Source organism: Mus caroli, chromosome 18 (assembly GCF_900094665.2).
Source record: "Mus caroli chromosome 18, CAROLI_EIJ_v1.1, whole genome shotgun sequence".
NCBI lineage: Eukaryota > Metazoa > Chordata > Mammalia > Rodentia > Muridae > Mus > Mus caroli.
The window spans coordinates 57825513-57842923 of record NC_034587.1 but is presented as its reverse complement, the minus strand read 5'-3'; the positions used below and the strand labels follow the sequence as shown (position 1 = coordinate 57842923).

The following is a 17411-nucleotide window of genomic DNA, read 5'->3' as shown; positions in this document are numbered from 1 at the left end:
ACCCACTCACTCACTCTCTGCCTCTCCTGCAGGACTAACAGGTTGGTCCCTGCTTCTATCTACCAGCCTTCTCATATCCACTGAACATGCCTACAGAACAGACAGTAGAAGCCCATGCAGCACCAACTGCACGCCAGTCACATGACTGCTGCTTGTTTATTCCTATTCTGTTCTTCACACTCTCTTTTGAGCTAGGCCAAAGACAAAGACATTGACAGTCATACATGCTACAATCTTAGGGCCGGTAGGGGTCACACATGCCTTATTCCCCACCTTCTCTGCAATTGCACACAGCCTGAGACAGGAATCTTACCAATGCCTCCATGGCCCTTTCTACCTAGACAGCTCAGGGTCCTCAGAGAGCAGCCCACCACAGTGGTTTTACTATGGGGAGTACAATCTGTCTTACTCTGCACCAACCTCTCCACAGCCTCTGAACCTTTCTTCCCACCCACTGTTCCAATCTGAAGACAAATGAAAGCCCCAACTAATGTGGGGCCAGACATTCTGTTTAATGAAGTGGCCCACAGATTTCATTTTATCCACACAACAGCTGTATCCACACACGGTATCCACGCAGCACAACTGAGGGCAGTGCACAGGGGGACCTGCCCCTGCTGGTCATGAAGCAATTCAAAAGACAAAGTGAGACAGGAGTCAGAGCCCCTTTGAGACGTCACCATAGAATCTGAGCATCCGTAGGGTATTAAGAGAAGGACCCATAGCCTGGGTATGGTGGCTGGTATACACATTTAATCCCAGCACTCAGGAAGCAGAGGCAGGAAGCTCTCTATGAGTCCAAGGTCAGCTTCAACCTTCGAAGTTCTAGGCCGGCCAAGACTGTATAGTAAGGTTCTATCCAAAAAAACAGAAGGAAATCCTTTCAGAGAAAAACCTGTTTAGTCTTGTCACTAGGGCCATTGAGATAGAGCATCTAGGGAGTCTGGCTCAGTGTGTTGCCAGCTCTGCCTCTGGCCTGCCTCTATGGCTCCAGCAACCCTAGAATACCCACAGCAGGCCGGAGCCTGGGAAGCTACAGAGTTCTAGCCTCCACCTCCCTCAGCTGCCCTCCCTGCCTACCCCACCCCCACCCCCAGCCTCATCTAGTACCATGGCAACTGAGAGCACCAGGCCCTGGCAGCCAAAGGAGCCCCTGAGAGGGGTCCCAGGCTGGGGCTGGGATGAGTGCAGCAGGCGCAAACAAGCAAACCTTCTGTTTCCCTGGCTGCTACCATCGGGATCAGCCGTGGGCTGGGGGCAGGGGGGGTGTTGGAGGGGGGGGAAGCTCATGGGGAATGTGTTCCCAGAGCCAAGTGGGCAGGGGGCAAGCAGACCTCGAAACCCAAGCCTGGAAGACCAGCACACGGCCTTCCCCCACCAGCCCATAGCCCACAGACCAGGCAGGAGCTGCTGGCTACGAAGAAACCCCGACACGAATCCGTGCCAATTATAGAGCATTGAGATTCCCCTCAGAGCCCTCCTGGGCAGTGAATTGGGAAGGAAAGTGTGTTCACGTTTCCTTCTCCTCTCCCGTACGTTCTCAGCATCTCTTCCCTATCCCTTCCTGCTTCACCCTCCGGTTCTCCCTCTGTTAACTCGCCTTCTTCATGGTTCCTTCTCCGGGCCTTAAAACAGGCTGTAAACCAGGCCTTTACACTGAGGCTGTGAATGAAGTTCATGCAAGCAGATACTTGGAGGAGGACCTCGTACCCCCATACAAAGTCAGAGACCACCTTCTCTATCCCTCTCTGCCCACAGGAGAACCCACTCACTCAGCCTGTCTTGAATGAACAGCTGAGACCTGGTAGACTAGTGTGGTCAGGGAAAAGAAGTCAGTAATACAGGAGATGGCTTGGGAAGGTCCAGAGAAGGGCTCCTTGGGAAGTGGGAGCTGCCAGGGCTCCTTGGTTAGTGGGAGCCACCGACAGTATGAGGTTGCCACAGCTCCACTCCCCTGTGCTACTCTGAGGCTCAGTGAGAAGTGTCCTCAGCCACCCACAGAGTGGACAACCTAAGGATAAGCTAAACCTGATAGATGTCTCCCAGTCTGTGGCTATCACCTAAGCCTCCTCTAGCCCTCAATTTGATTTTCCACAAACCACAGAACAAACCTAATGGTTATTTTGTATCTCTCCAAATTCCCAATGTAAGACTGAGCCTGTCTGTAGTCAGTGATCCCTTCTTTGTCGTCGCTTATACAGCATGGGATGGATTGGCTATGCAAAGTGACCCCTTCTCTTCCTCAGGCCTCATCCTCAGCTATCACCCAGTGACAGTATTTTCTAGGGTGGGGACTGGGTTGGGCAGACAAGGGTGACTCTTTTCCTCTTGGTGACAAGACAGGCAGCTGTTGGGAGCAGAATAGACAGACGTATGGTATCCTGAAGTCAGTAGGCTGTCCCTGATGCCACCCAGGATAGGGAAATGGCATGGGAGCTCAAGCAGGTTGGGAGAGCTTTTCCATCATAAAGCCACTTTGTCCACACCAAATCTCAGTTCTCCTACCTGGCCTCGCTGTGGCAGCTCTGAGGTTAGCTTGTGCCTATGTTTCCGGAAGAGTGCCATGAGAGCCTTCTGCAGTTGCTATGGCGGTTAGAGGAGATGAGGAGCCTGTGGCGTCGTTCCCTGATCAGTAAATGGTAGCTGCTGTGATTCTGTGAGGCTTGGCTTCTGGGGTTTAGTTGGGTTCTATGACGAATGATGCCAGGGCAAGCCATGGCACAGCATTCTGTGTGAGCGACCTTTGGGAAGTGGGAGGGCATGTGGGGTGAAAGGCAGCGACAGGTCTGTTAGACTAGAACTGAGGTTTATCAGCCAAGTTATGGGTGACAGGCAGGGAAGGAGGGCAAGCCTTTGGGAATGGCTTGGGGCACTGGGTGAGGATTTGACCTTTGCCTTGGATATAGCAATGAATCATTTTTTTCAGGGGTTTAACAGTGATGACAGATGGCTGGCTACTGGAGGTGAGAGTGCCATAATGGCAAACCTGGGTGGGGGTGGGGCACATAGGAGAGTGGAATGAGCAGGTATTTCATGGGAGGTTGTGAGCTGGCACAGGGACAGAGTCAGAGTCCTGTTTACAGAAGGAAGTTGTTCCAAACCCCGCCAGAAGCCCCCAGCAGCAGCAGGTATATATTATGTGGGGCAGTTATAAAGTGAGAAGGGGAGGTGCTTTGTTTTGTCTCTCCTTCTTCTTCTTCTTCTTCTTCTTCTTCTTCTTCTTCTTCTTCTTCTTCTTCTTCTTCTTCTTCTTCTTCTCCTTCTTCTTCTCCTTCTCCTTCTCCTTCTCCCCTTCTCCTCCTCCTCCTCTTCCTCTTCCTCCTCCTCCTTCTTTCCCCCCCCTCCTCCTTTTCTTCTTCTCCTCCTCCTTCTTCCCCCTTCCTCCTCCTCCTCCTCCCCCTCCTCCTCCTTCTCTTCTGAGACAAGGTTTCTCTATGTAGTTCTGGTTGTTCTGTAGCTTACTCTGTAGACCAGGCTGGCCTCCCTCTGGAGCGGTCTGAACTTCCCTGCTGCCTCTGTACCATTTAAGCTCAGCCTCAGGAAAGCAGAGGAGCTTGTGGGACTACAGCTCTTGGGAACCCACTTGCCAGGAAAGAAAAGTAATAATGTCCCCAACAAAACGTGACCAACGGCCTCACAAAGCCTAGCAGGAGGAATAGGGTATGTGGGTCAGTTGGGAGAGTGTTAGCCTAGCCTGTGAGCAACTCCGGGTCGATCCCCCGCTCCGCATCAATTCAGAGTGGTGGTGTGTGCCTGCCCCTCCTCCACACAGGAGATGGAAGGAGAAAGGTCAGAAGTTCAAGGTGAACTTCATCTGAGTATCAAGTTCAAGGTAAGCCTAAGCTACATAAGACCCTGTCTAGAAAAGGAGTCTGCCACCATGGCACCCAGAAAGGGCTTTCAGTGCTAGAAGCAGAGCCAGGTGGGCTGCTAGAGCCATTTATCTTTCCCCTCCTCTTCCCTTCTTCACAGAAGAGAAGCCTATGGTCAGAACGGAGAAGGAGTGGGTCTGGGAGTTCTACGATCCAGAAAACCACACCAGGGAGTCCCATCCTTCAAGCAGGCTCTTTGGGTTGTGCCCAAGTCAGCAGAGTGCTTGCTCTGCAAGAAAGCTTGGTCCCCAGCACTATAGAAAACTGGGCATTGGGGGACACACTTATCAACCTAGCACTTAGGAGGCAGAGGCAGGAGGATTGGAAAGTTCAAGGTCATCCTTGGCTACGAAGGCAAAACCAACCTCCGATACCTGAAACCCTGGAGCACGGAGAGGTTTGGAGTGGGGGTGAGCTTTGTTCTTCTCCTGCAAAAAATTGTCCTGTAGCTTTATCTCCCAGAGAGGCATGAAGGCTGGTCCCTAAACAGCAGGTGAATCAGGGACCCCTCTGTGTCTTTTGGGTGGTGGTATGGACACATGCCTGCTCCCATTACCTGTGATCTGCCTGGCTTGAGATTCATCCTGTCTTTTATTTATGACCTTGGATCCACCCCCATACCATAGGGAAATCAAACCAAATGAGACCTGCAAACCTTTTCATCTCTGACATTCGGACAATTCTTGAGCCTCTGACCTTCCCCAGGGACGGTGCTGTCTGCCCATCACAGAATGGAGAAGCTAGAACATCCAGCAGATGAAAGCGCCAAGTATCAAGACATCAAACAGGCATACGCCGAGGCCGAAGGAGCGAGGGTATTAATGTGATTAAAGCTGTACACAGACATACTTTGATTTTCTCCCACCTCCATCAGACTAAGCATTATCTGTGCCCCTAAGAGAGTGCTTGGGGGAAGAAGAGCCTTGGGGCCAGGTCTGGGTGGCCAGGAAGCCATTCTCTGAGTCTCAGACCCTACGCCTTGTGGGGGAAGGATACCTAGAGCGTTTCTGTGCCAGTGGCAAGTGTGTGAATTCTGTATTGTTCTCATAGGGGTGGCTCCCTGGGGGTCCAAAGATGCCACTCCTGTTTGTGCCCCTCTTTGTTTTGGACCAAAAGCCTGCTTCCTCTTCCAATCAAAGCTCAGCCCTGGATAGGATCTACAGGTCATTCTCACACAGCCCTCCTTGCTCTTAGGGAAATAGGCATGAAGCTGGCAGGAACACGCCCTGGGACGGGAAACCGCGTGCATTAAAGGAGCCTCTCCAGGTTAGAAAGTTCTCCTCCTTATTGCAGGTTAAGGTTTTCCATTAGCAGCCATTGATCCAGACCTCTTTCTGCAATGTGTAGAGAAAGGGTAAGAAGAAGAAGAAGAAGAAGAAAAAAAAAAAAAAACCTTTCATTGTAAAGTTAAATATGCATGATCCCTGAGTACACAGCAGGGCTTGTGCCACTGCCAGTCTGGGCTGGCAGGGTTTGGAATCCTGGAATTGTTCTGTGGTGGCACGGAGCTCAGTGATCATCGGGGTCAACCTCTTTGTTCGACTGAGAGAGAACGGAGGCCCACGGCTGTCACATGGCCTTCTGGGATTGGAGCCCCTCTCTGGAATGCTGTGGACAGATGGGGCAAGGCCCTTGGAGTTTATACTGGGTCCCGGACCCCACCCAGCCTTTCCTCATGAGACTCTGAAGCCAGAAACACCCAAATGCTAAGTCCAGACCCTATCTGGGGACTATCTATCTGCGAGACTCTGAGCAACTGATTAAGCCTCCTCAGGTACTTCCTCATCTGTAAAATGGGGAGGATTTGTATGTACTCCTTAAGATTGCAAGATTTAGTCAGCCTAGCAAATGTGTGCGAGCTCTCTGAATGCCAAGCACTGAGGACCAACGAGAGAACTTCAAGGTTTCTTCAAGGCACAAACAAGGTTAAAGCACACCTAACAACTGTTCCACATTGGCTCTGCCCATACTAGCAGAGGGGCCACAGAGGGCCTCTGGGGGGCAACGGACTCCTTTCTCCTACCTAATTGCTTCCAGGGTAAGCTGACTATGGAAAAAAAGTCCCATTCCAAGGACCCCACTGCCAGGATCCAGAACTGTCTTTCTGGAATATCTGGTGGCTTCTCTTTCTTTCCTCTCCACCACACCAAGCGGCCTACCTAGAACAAAAGCCAGATTCCCCCTTCCAGCATGAGGGCAGCTGGTTTGGAACCAGGTTCCCTCTCACAGCCTGATGGCAGCTAGTCTCAAACCCAGCCTGTATACAGGTACCGAGTGTCTAGGTCCCTTCCACAGTCAGAGGTTTCTAGGGCTATAGACCATTTTCCTATCTGGATGCTGATGCACAGGAAGTGGAGAGTGTTGGCTGTCCTCAGCTGTGGCCACAGCTTGCAGTAATCAGGCTAACATCTTGTATCTTGCTAAGCCCACAAACTGTCACACTGTTCACAGAGAGGCAACACACTCAGCCCACATCAAAAATTAACACATGACTGGGCATAGTAACACACACCATTGGTCCCAGCACTCAGGAGGCAGAGGCAGGCAGATTTCTGTGCATTTGAGGCCAATCTGGTCTGTAATAGTGAGCGGCAGTACAGTCAAGAGTAGGGACTTCCTAAAGAGACCCTGTCTCTAAACAAACAGTTAACACCTGCTGTTGATCAGTGTGCTCCCAAAGCCTAGGTATGGAGTAGCCCAGAGATGCTAGGCTAGCCCCAGGGTGCTTATGTAAGAATGGGCTTTTGACTTTGAATCCCCTGGGCTTTCCACAGCCTCCCAACATCTGCTAGCAATTACAAGTCCAGCTTTTTTTTCCCACGGAGGAAAGAGGGCTGCTGATAACACCACTCTGCCATGCAAATGTGTGTGAGCCTGCCAGACAGCCTCCCTCCTTGCTCAGGACCAGACATGGGGGGGGGGGGTCTTGAAGCATCTAGGCCTGATGCTACACTTTCTGCTGGGGATGACAGAAGCCAGGAGGAAGTCCTGCAGGAGAAGGAGGAGGGAAACCGGCCTGATGCTGCAGTACCAGGGCATAGGGACACAGCCTTGGGTTTACTTGCACCTCGGCCTGAACACTAGCTCTGCTGTGTGAGCCTAGAGCCTTTGTTTCCTTTTCCATAAACAGGGGTAACAAAACTGGCTCCGAAGCCTCGCTGTAAGGAATACAAAGTGGACGTGCAACAGGCTCACTGTGACAGTGACACCACGATTGCTCATTCCCTGGAGACTGGGGAGGACTGATCACTTTACAAAGATTGGTTGGAGGCTTCAGTGAATCCTTCCTCCTGGACACCGCACTCCCACTGACAACCCAGAGCTGGATCCGGGATAGCGGGGAGCAGGGCCAGCACAGAGCTGTGCTGTGCAAACAGCGGCAGAGAGGTCGAGTGGAGGCCAGTGGAAGGGTGCTAGACAAGATGGGAGGAACCAGGGAGGGCTGCCTGGAAGAGCCTGTGGTTGGAGGGCCCAGGAGAGGGAAGTGATGAGGAAGAACATTCCGAGGGGGATGAGGGGAGGGCAAATGCCTCCAGGCAGGGTGGTGTAAATTCCTCTCACAAATGCTGGAATCTGACCATCTGGAAGTAAGAAAGCAGGCTGGGACCAAGGGCCCAGGTCTGTCTGGGGCTGTGGGGTAGAGGAAACTTACAGTCACCTCAGCCCTGCTACTGGGCTGTGGCTCCAGTTAGGTGTCTGTCACATCAACATAGAGAAAGGAAGCATCCATGCCCCTGGATGCAGGTGAGCATCACAGGGGACACTCAGAGTGCTGGGTTTGGTCCTTCTGTAGTGAGGAGGTGGGGCTTGCCAGTCTATAGATGCTGGGGAGAAACAGAGAGATCTGGGCAAGAGGGAGGAAGCGTTATCAGACTCAGTTCAGATTTTAGGGTAGGGTGGAGAAGGAGCCGAGCGAGCGAGCAAGCGAGCGAGTGAGCAAGCACCAAAGGAGAGAACAAATAGGAAAATAACAGACTGTGACAGAAGGAAACCAGCTACAATCCCTCCTCACAGAGGAGCCCCCAGATCTGACAGCCCGGAACTAGACCCCACCCCAGACACATGACCGATAGGCGGGTTTGTAAACTTCCCTCCATCCAGAACTTTGAGACCCAGAGTTTTCTAGGCAGCGGCTAGGGGTTTGGAAGGATGTCTCAGGAATCTGGAAAATTTGCAAATCTATTTAAGATCTCCAAAGTCGGCCTGGAGATTGACTGGCCTGTGGCCAGACTTAGTCTTAGGCTAGGTCCGAGGGACAGGGGCTATGATCCTGAGGTCCTGGCTTCTGCAAAAGCAGCTGGCTACCTCTGGATTCTCCTCTCTTGCCCCTGCTACCTCTCCCCATCCCCCACAGACTTTGCTGTGCCTCGGAGGTCCTGTTCAGTTGGCACCCAGAAAGCTCCGTGGGTGTCTGAAGAGACTGGGTAGGCAGCAGGATTGAGGGAGCAGGAGCCACCCATGGAGGATGGAGGGACAACCCTGCTATCAAAGGGAGTCCCTGCCTCTCCCATCTGAATTTGTTATAATTTTTTTTCTTTTTCTTTCTTTTTTCTTTTTCTTTTTTTCCTGCACAAAGAGGCACGGGCTAAGAACAGGGGGACAAAACACGGGATGGGGTTTCTTCTCCCTGGACTTACCGGACTACAGATGGCTTCTGATGTGAGCTATCACCCCCTCCAGGAAGTCCACCTCGCTGTCTTCTGTTACTTTGCTGGACCCAAAAACGGACAGCAGCAGAAGGGCTGACCTGGTTGCAGAAAGCCCTGAGAGAGTCAGGGGAATGGAGAGGGTGCTCAGGGGTGAGAAGCAGCCTGGCCCCTCCTCACTCCAAAAGCATCCTCTGGGAGGAGCGGAGCAGCCTGAGGGGCCGCCCTAGGTCTAGCTGGCAGGCAGGAGACTGACGACTGGTCTGGACCCGCTCTGGCTCTGGACTGTTTCCTCTCTGTTCTCCTCTCTCAAAGTTACTCCCAGAGCAATCCTAGGTCCCAGATAGGGTAGCCGGGACTGTGGCCACAGACAGCCCCAGAGCTCACACCACTGTGGGCTTTCTCTGCCCCACCACCACCACCACCACACACTTTGGGGGAAAGGCTGCAGGGCCGATTCTGATTGGCCAAGCTTGGGGAAGGCGGGGAGGTGGGGGGAGCGGTGGAGCAGGGAGGGTGGACGCGTGTGTCTGTTTTCAATTTCAGGGTTTTTTTTTTTTTCTCTTTCTTTTCCCCCAACTTTCTTGTTTTTCTTCCTCCTTTCCCTCTGCTCCCTCCCTTCACCGGCTCTTTCAGGATGTTTAGAAATTCCGCTGCCCACGCCAGCCACTGAGTCACTTTTATTAGAGTGGCCTGCCCCACTTGCCTGATGCCTGTCAAATGGAGCCTCCCTTCACCATGGTACCTGGGGTGCTAGTGTGTGTGTGTGTGTGTGTGTGTGTGTGTGTGTGTGTGTGTGTGTGTGTAGGCGCGTTCTCTGTGCCTCAATTTCTCCATCTGTAAAGGAAGTGCTGATAATTTGTGTAGTGACCTCACTAAACATCTGCCCTGTTTGAGGACCTGAGGACCAGTACTGTGTGCTGCCTCTGTAGTAAGAGGCCACCTGAGTTGGAGAGACATTCCTAGCTAAGCAGGTTCCCAGGAAAAGAGTGGCTGATGACACACTAGAGAAAGACCCAGGGCTGACACTGCTACTGTTGAGTCCTGACCGTTCACCTAGGCCTGGAGCTTTCTCCCTTGCTACCTTAAACTTTGGGTCTGACTCCTGTTCATCTCCACATACAGATGAGTACAGATCAAAGGCGTGCCTGTCTAAATACTCACTGCAAGCTGAAAACCGCTAAGAAGCTGAGAACGGTGGTGGATGCCTGTGATCCCAGATAGGCACAGCAGAAAATGGCTCTCGGCTATCCAGGGAGACCCTGTGTAAAAACAGTATATTCTTAGATTCCAGAAACAGCAAAGCTTACAGGAAGATCATTCCAGGAACTTAAGGATGATAGGACTGAGTCCCCCTCTCAAGCTGTGGTACCCTCCCAGAATCTTGCGGAACCTCACAGAATCAGACGTGTGAGATCACCATGCGCCAGACCACAGGATAATGGGAGGCAGCCTGACTTATGGACTCTTTCTTCTTGGTCCCTGCTCTAGATGTGTCTCCATCTCTTGTTAATACCACAAACAGGATGTAGGGCAATAGTTCCCATCTCTTCCCAGTGTGACTGCACTGAGATATAAACACTCTCTTCTTCACTGTCATATGTCTGACTGGACTGTCCAGGCAGCAGTGACTGAGTCTGGTGTCAGGTTCCTGAAACTCTCCCAATAAGGATCATTCCAGTCTTGTTTTGCTCTGTTTTCTAGAAGAAACAAAGGCCCAGAGGTAAGTGACACAGAGAGCGAGAGACCATGACTACCTGAGGTCACCCAGTCAGTACATTGCCCCCATGTGCTCAGGCAGACCCCCTTTAGCATCTTAAGGCTCCCGAGGAAACAGGAGGAGATTCTTTGCCCTGTTTTATAGCAGGGAAACTGAGGTACAAGTTCAGTGAGTTTCCTGAGCTCACACAGAAACAGCAAAGGTGGGACTAAGTTGTCTGGAACCACAGGAGCAGAGACAGGTGCCCTGCCCCACCCTCCTCCTAGCCTACCCAGCAGTGATCCAGCGAGGTATCTCTCCTTGTGTTCCTGCCTACCCCTGCCCCTCTCCACGGAGGTCCTGGCTGGTTCTCTTCCACTTTCTCCTCCCTAGATCCCTCCCCCATTTTAGGTGCCCTAGCTCTCAAAGCCTCACTGGGTATCCTCTCAAAAGGACTGTTAAGACTCTAGTGAACGCATACACTCCCACTTCTGGGGAAAGCTGGGCTTCAGGGTTTGGAGACGGGGTATCCCAGATCAGGAACAGCTAGGTTCTGCCCTCTTTTCACCCTATCATCTGTGTCTTTGTGCCCCACGCCCCTCCTCTTCTCCAGTCCCACAAAGGTCTCAGGTCAGGTACATCTGAGATTCCATTATTTATCTTGCTTTCGTTTCTTGGTCTCATCTTCTTAGCAATTACTTAGCAAAGGACTGGGCGGAGAACCGTGTCCCCAGAATTTCACTGGCTGTGCTTCTCTGAACCCTCAGATCAATTGCAGTGAGCAGGATAGCTTGTAAGAAGCAAGCTATATAGTCCATAGTCCCAAAAGAAGTGAGAACACCTGGCCCTGGAGTTTCACAATCACTGTATAGGTCCTTATCCTGTCTGAGCCTCAGTTTCTCAGCACAAGGACCTTGGGGATGACCTAGGGAAAGGAGACTGGCAGGGCTTGGGGCAGGGGACAGCTGGGGGCCAAAGACACAGCATAGAGGGAAGGAGTGGCGGTGGCCGATCCCCGAGAGATGCCGGGGGCTGCCATTTCCGGCCAGCCCAGCCATCCGCTGGCCCATCTGGAAGCACTTAGCTCTACCACCATTAACCCTTGGTGGGCACAGGAGCTGTTTCTCCTCCCCGTGATGGGATGCAAGCGATACAGAACTACACAGAGTGCCACAGGGCACTCTTGAAGGCCTGGATCCTGGGACTCAGCTATTACCGCTGAGGGTAGATTTGGGACCCAGAGACTACAGTTGAGTTCTGATTCCAGCCTCTGTTTGAAGCTGGAAGACCTTGTTGAATGAGTCCCTGAGCTGCTCAGCCTGCTTCCTGCTCTAGACAGCAGGTAAGTCAGGGCTGGGTCTGCACCCGCAGCTTCTTCAGCAGTCTGTGGGGGAACGAGTATGTAGCATCACTCTAGGGTGGCAAGCATGGTCCCAGCCCCACTGTGGACAGAACGAATCAAGCACACTCATTCCACGCCCAGATCCTGGGAGCCAGTTTACCTATGGTCAAACACTGAGGGAAACGCTGCTGAGAGCAGGTGGTGGGTAGAGTTCAGAAGGGGCTCCAGGCCTTGGGGCGTCACGCTTCTTTCTCACCTACGCAGATTGGTGGTCTACTTCACGGGTGAGAATCTGAGCGCTAAGCCAGAGGTTCCAAACTCAGTTGTGTCTTAGCTGTGTGACTCTCAGAATGCCCAGAGCCTTGGGGTTTTTAAAATAATGGCTTGTGTGCCCACCTCACATGCTGTGAGGGACATGAGTACAAGATTCATACAGGTTTGGGGCAAGCCTAGAGGCAGAAGGAGAGGAGTACTACAAAGGATAACCAGTCCTCCCTGGGGCTGCTGTCACAGGAGTCCATAATCAGGGCTGGAAGGACCCCCCTCCACCCACTCTCTTTATAGCCAACGTAAGGGGTCTTGACAGAGTGGCTCATGCGAGGCCGTATGATCCTGCAGTGTGAGCACAGATACCATGGCAACAAAGGCTTGGCCCCAAGTTTTATACCCGCGTTCTGCCCTAGAGGAGGGGTCCAGGTTGCACATAACCCCTTATACCTCCCTCACTGTCAGAGCAGGAAGCAGGGCTCTGTGGGGTGTGGGCTGAGGGGCCCGGAAGGGGATCCCCATGGGAGAAGTCCCTGTGGATCAGCTCAGCACCAGCAGCTACCACAGCTGGCTCTCCCACGCTCCTGAAGCTGCCCTGGAGGCTCGCAGAGCAGGCATGGGGTGTGAGGAAGCAGCTCACGTCCCAGACCTTAGCACAGTCATCTCGGGTGTCCGGAAGGACATCCTCTAGGGTCGTCTACTGGACAAGCTCAGGAAATGGAAGGCTTTGCAGGGCGGTGCCTGAGCGGTAGAGGATGCTTTAGCCCAGCATCCTTCCCTACTACTCACTGTGAGCAGATAGGTAGACCCACTACCTGTAGCTGGAAAGTCAAGTCTTAGGGTAGGAGTCACAGCACTGGTGACACTTGGAGCACATGTCCGAGGGAGGCAGCAGGGACATGAGTCACCTTCAACAGAGATTCTTGGGAACCCTCTTCCTGGGCCAGGCTCCACTAAAGCAGGAGATTTGACGTTCAAGACATGTCCATTCATACTTACCCCAGCCTCCCAGCCACCCTATCCTATGCTACCTCAGTGCCCCCGGAACACAGGGCACTGTGGCACATCCTCCTACCATATACAGAAGTCTCAAAGAAATACAGCAGTAGCACCCTTGAAGACGATATTGTTTCTCCCTCATGAGAACACTGGCTCTTAAGACCCAGAAGTGGGTACAGAACCTGACTGAAGGCACATAATATGTCTTCCGTGGGGCCTCTCACCCCTAATTTCAGGCTGTCCCGTTTCTCCCGTTGTGCATCTGCATGAAGGGAGTTAGTTCGCCAAACACCTACTATGTGACCTGCCTCCCCACGCCCCTTCCCAGAGCTCACAAGCAAACATCAAGGAAGCAACAGATGAACAACACCAATCTGTGGTTGGTACAATGAAAGAGATACAGAAATCACAGAGTTGGGCAGATGGGGGGGTCATGCTCAGGCCTGGAGAAGCTCCTTTGGGGAAGACGCATCTCCGCTCAGACCTGAGGTTGAAAGGCCATCCATGAAACAAGAATGGGAACAGTGTTGAAAGCAAAGGGATCAGCCCCTGCAAACTCTTTGAGGCTCACAAGACCTTGAAGTGGTAGATCAGAAGCGAGGAGAGGGATTGCCAGGATGGGGAAGGCAGCTGGGGGCCAGCGCAAAGACTCGAGGGCTCTTGGGAGCCCAGCTTTTATTCTGAGGCCAGCAAGCCGCTGCAGCTCAGCATGCATGAGACCAGGTAGCTGAGGTATAGCGTGGGGGTGTAAGGCTGGGCTGGAGTCCTGGGGAGCTTGTGCGCAACTGTGAATCAGAGTTGGAACCTCTAGGCTCTCTCTGAGCTTTGACCCCTGAGTCTCCGTGCCTCCTTTCCTCCCCTGGCCTGTCTGTTTGCACATTGTTGGGCACAAGGACATTCTGTGCTTGTTCTGAGCCCTGATTCTGGTGTCTTCTTTGATCTCTGGTGTCTGAGGCTGTCTCAGTTCCCCAACACCGCTGTTACCTGAGACTAGGCAATAAGGGACTAATTTCTCCTGTCATGCTCTAGAGGGCCAGCAGGTGGCGATATCACCTCTAGAGGGGCTGGAGAAGTGGACAGGCCTGTCTAGAAGCCAAAAATTATTCCAGGGGACCCTACTGTCGATATAGCGATAGCGAGGCTCATCTCTGCCTCTGAGATGCTGACAGCCATCCCCACTTCTGAGGTGAACTGGTGACCCCAAGAAAGGAACTAGACTGCCCAGTGACAGAGAGCGAGGAAGAAGCTTGTCTGGCCCTTGGTGTGATGTCTGGAGAGAGGCTCAGCAGGCTAGGGGTGGGGGCATGGTGGGTCTGACACTAGCCCTGGTGTCCACTGGCTTCCCTGAAGCAAACCGTTTTCAGCAGTAACTGAGCCCCAGACCTTTCTCTTCCAGGGCCATAAACCAAGTTATCAGCAAGATCTTTATGAGGCCTTCATCTGGGTACCCCACCCCAGGAGGCCCCGGAGTGAGAGTCTCCAGGGGGAAGAGGGAAGAAGGAGGGGCCCAATAAACAGCCACGCCCAGAGATAAGGGGAATGCCTGAAAGGAAGAGGCTGCTTCAGAGTAGGCGGGGCCCGCACAGTGGTACAGTTAACAGTCCCGGAGGGCACATGTGAAACTGGTGTCCAGGGGCTCAAGATCTGGTGGCAGGTCAGAGGTGGGGGTGTACAGCACTACAATCTCAGACTTAAATAAGGTTATGATTCCTTTTGTTAAGGAACTGATGCTAAAGCCTCTAACCAGGGGGTCCACCTAGGTGTGAGGGTGGCTGGAGCCTTGAGGCTGAGGAGGAAGAGGAACCAGCAATTTGTTAAGCAAAATCCAGCTAACAAGTTGTCAGGTGGGGGAGTCAGGGTCAGGGTTACTCTTCTCTGTGCTCACTGGTCAACCATCTCTAGAGGGAAGAAAAACTGCCAGCTAGATGGGTTTGCTGTGTGACTCTAGGAAGGTGATTTTACCTCTCTGAACTCATTTGTTAATCTGGAAAAAAAAAATGGGGTAGCAATCGATTCTATTTCCCTGGATGGTGGTCAGGATGAGCGGAGGTGACACACGCTGGCCGTGAGATGTCACTCTCAGCACCTGCTCAGTGTATGGAAGTGCCACTGTCACAAACCAGTGTGCCATCTCAGAGAGAGACAGCGGATACTCAGAAAGGGTGGTGCAGCCCAGGAGCGCCTGTAGATGGGGGGGGGGGGGGGGGGGGGGGGGGGGAGCGGTGAGGGGCGGTATGTCCACCCTTTGAGGGTACAGCATTGAGAAACGTCTCTGCAGCAGGCTTCTGAATTTCCTAACTGTGCTTCTCTCTGCTAAGGTCCCCTGACACCCTGACCCATCCATCTCTAAGCCACTATCAAATCCTGGCTATGTCTCAGTCACTCAGGATCCCTGCCCAGCTTCCCTCTCCTGGTGCAGAGGTTGGGAGGGGTGGGTGTGTTCTCAGATCAGCTTCTTGCTTCTCACTCAGGACTGGGTTATCAGTTCTAGGGGAACACACATTCCTTGCCCCCTAAGGCCTTGGTGCACACTGACCACTGGACTACACTGCCCTTGTCCACTCGCCCCGACCGATGTGTCACCTCCTTCCCAAAGAATTCTCTAGCTTGGCTCCCAACTAGAACCAAGAGGTGATATTCCCTTCACTGAACATTTAATTCACACCTTGCCCCCAGTACTGAAGGCACCTTAAGTTAGGAGGGACTTCATTCCATTATTGAACATGGCGCCAGCACGGCTGTGTGGGTCAGTCTGTCTGTGTTAAAGGGATGAATATGTGAGCAAATAAATTTCTAATCCCAAATGGCAAGCCTCTTGACTAGGCAAGAACTGGCATATAGAGGATTAGAGGCCACCAATTTCCTGCTTTCCCCAGAAAAAGTGCGACCCCTTACTGGAGATGCCCAGCAATCCCTTGCACACCTCCCTTGACGGTAAACTCACTCACTACAGGACCATCTGTCTGCTTTGTACTGGATGGTCCTACAGTGAGCATTCATTCTGGACAGGTAGGTTAGACTCCATGCCTGCAGCTCTCTCTCAGGTCCCTGCCCTCCATGCTAGGCCTTCACTTCCCACAGTGAGGAGCAGGCCTGGTTACTCCAGGTGAGAGCAGAATTCTGCCCTCACTGGAACCCAGAACTCTAGGTGTCTTCTGACCTGAGAATGTGGCGCCCCTCCCCCATGCTGTGACACCCATGTGCTCATACCGTCATCTGTGTTGGCGACAAGTAGCTACCTTCCCCTCTCTTGTAAGCAGCCGTCATTTTAAAGCATGTACTGGAGTTCTGCCCTTTCCTCTCTGGGCCTCCCTGCTTCCATCCATTGAGCAGGAAGGGGACCAATAGGCTTACTGCTATGTGTAAGTGTCACTGATGGAGGACACCTTCACGGGCAGGTCATCTGTGCACTCACACAGGGCTCAGCTGAATCCTGCTACTATGAAATTCTAGGTCATTTTGGAACAACCTGGCATTTGCATTTTGCACTGCATCTGCCGGCAGGGTACAGCATGGCCTTGACTCCCCTGCTTGCCCCTGTAAAGAGAAGGAAAGTCTAATAGCCAAGACCTGTGTCCACCTTGCTTTGAGGCATCGGACATTCTGCATGGCCCTAGAGCACGAGAGATCCGATCTCAGAGGACTCCTCTGCACACTTCCCGCCCTGGCCCATAGTCTTCCTTCCTGAATCCGTCCTCAGCAATGCCCTCTCTTCCCAGTCTCAGCTATGCCTTTCCCTGCTCAGGTAGCTGTGGAAAGCCTGCCTGCCTGTCTTCAATGGAGCAGGAAAGACCCACATGGACATTTAAAATGCCAGCGGGATCCCTTCCATTACCAACGAGGATCATCAAGCCAACTGCAAAATCGCGTTGTTTCTTTTTTCTTTTTTCCCCAATCAGTTAGAGTACGCGGAATATAAACGGAGTTCGATGATAAATACTCAGGAATTTGTCCCTGTATTTTAGAGACGAGGGCTGACGTGTGTAGGGGTAAAATGACATGAAACCTGGAATTTGTTTTTAAATTGTTCCGAAAATGCTTTAGGAAAAAAAAAAAAAGGCAGTAGATTTAAAAGAAAGAGGTGACAGAAACCCGGTAAGTAATGGAAGCTGCAAGGTAGGTTCTCGATGCAGCTCGGTGTATGTGTATGTTTGAGACATTTCAGCAATGATAATGACAAGGTAATACGCGTCAAAAGCTTGTGAAGTTTCCCAAGGTGTCCCCAGAAACCCCCCTGGTCCACACCTTGGAGAATTTCTCTGGGGAGCCAATAAGAGAAACAGTAGCTTGCAGACTGGCTATCTGCATATGCACATCCCCATAGCTTTCATCTAGGACCCGAAGGGTCGTGACCCCTAACCTCACCACCACCCCTCCCGCAAGACGCCCTCTACCTTACAGACGGAACCCTGTTTGAAGTCAGCCTTGCTCTCCGCCTCACCTCAAGCTGGTGGTCACTGCTGACAGTGCCCCCATGCTCTGTGGGCGGTGTGAGGCTCGCCTAGGGTCAAGCCACCACCCCACCCCGCTCCTCGGAGACAGTTTCTCCACCTGTAACCAGGGGGTGGGTTGTGGGGAGGTCCCTG

General features: G+C 52.5%; 1 protein-coding gene across 2 annotated transcripts in view; it reads right to left on the bottom strand.

The window, feature by feature from the left end:
• Pdgfrb (platelet derived growth factor receptor beta) overlaps positions 1–8916 on the bottom strand; it is a 39983-nt gene extending 31067 nt beyond the window's left edge. For both annotated transcript variants that reach the window (XM_029471954.1, XM_021150828.2), the window contains exon 1: positions 8510–8916. The gene's annotated coding sequence lies outside the window, so the exon portion shown is untranslated. The remainder of the gene's footprint in view (positions 1–8509) is intronic.
• Between the last annotated feature and the right edge of the window lie 8495 nt (positions 8917–17411).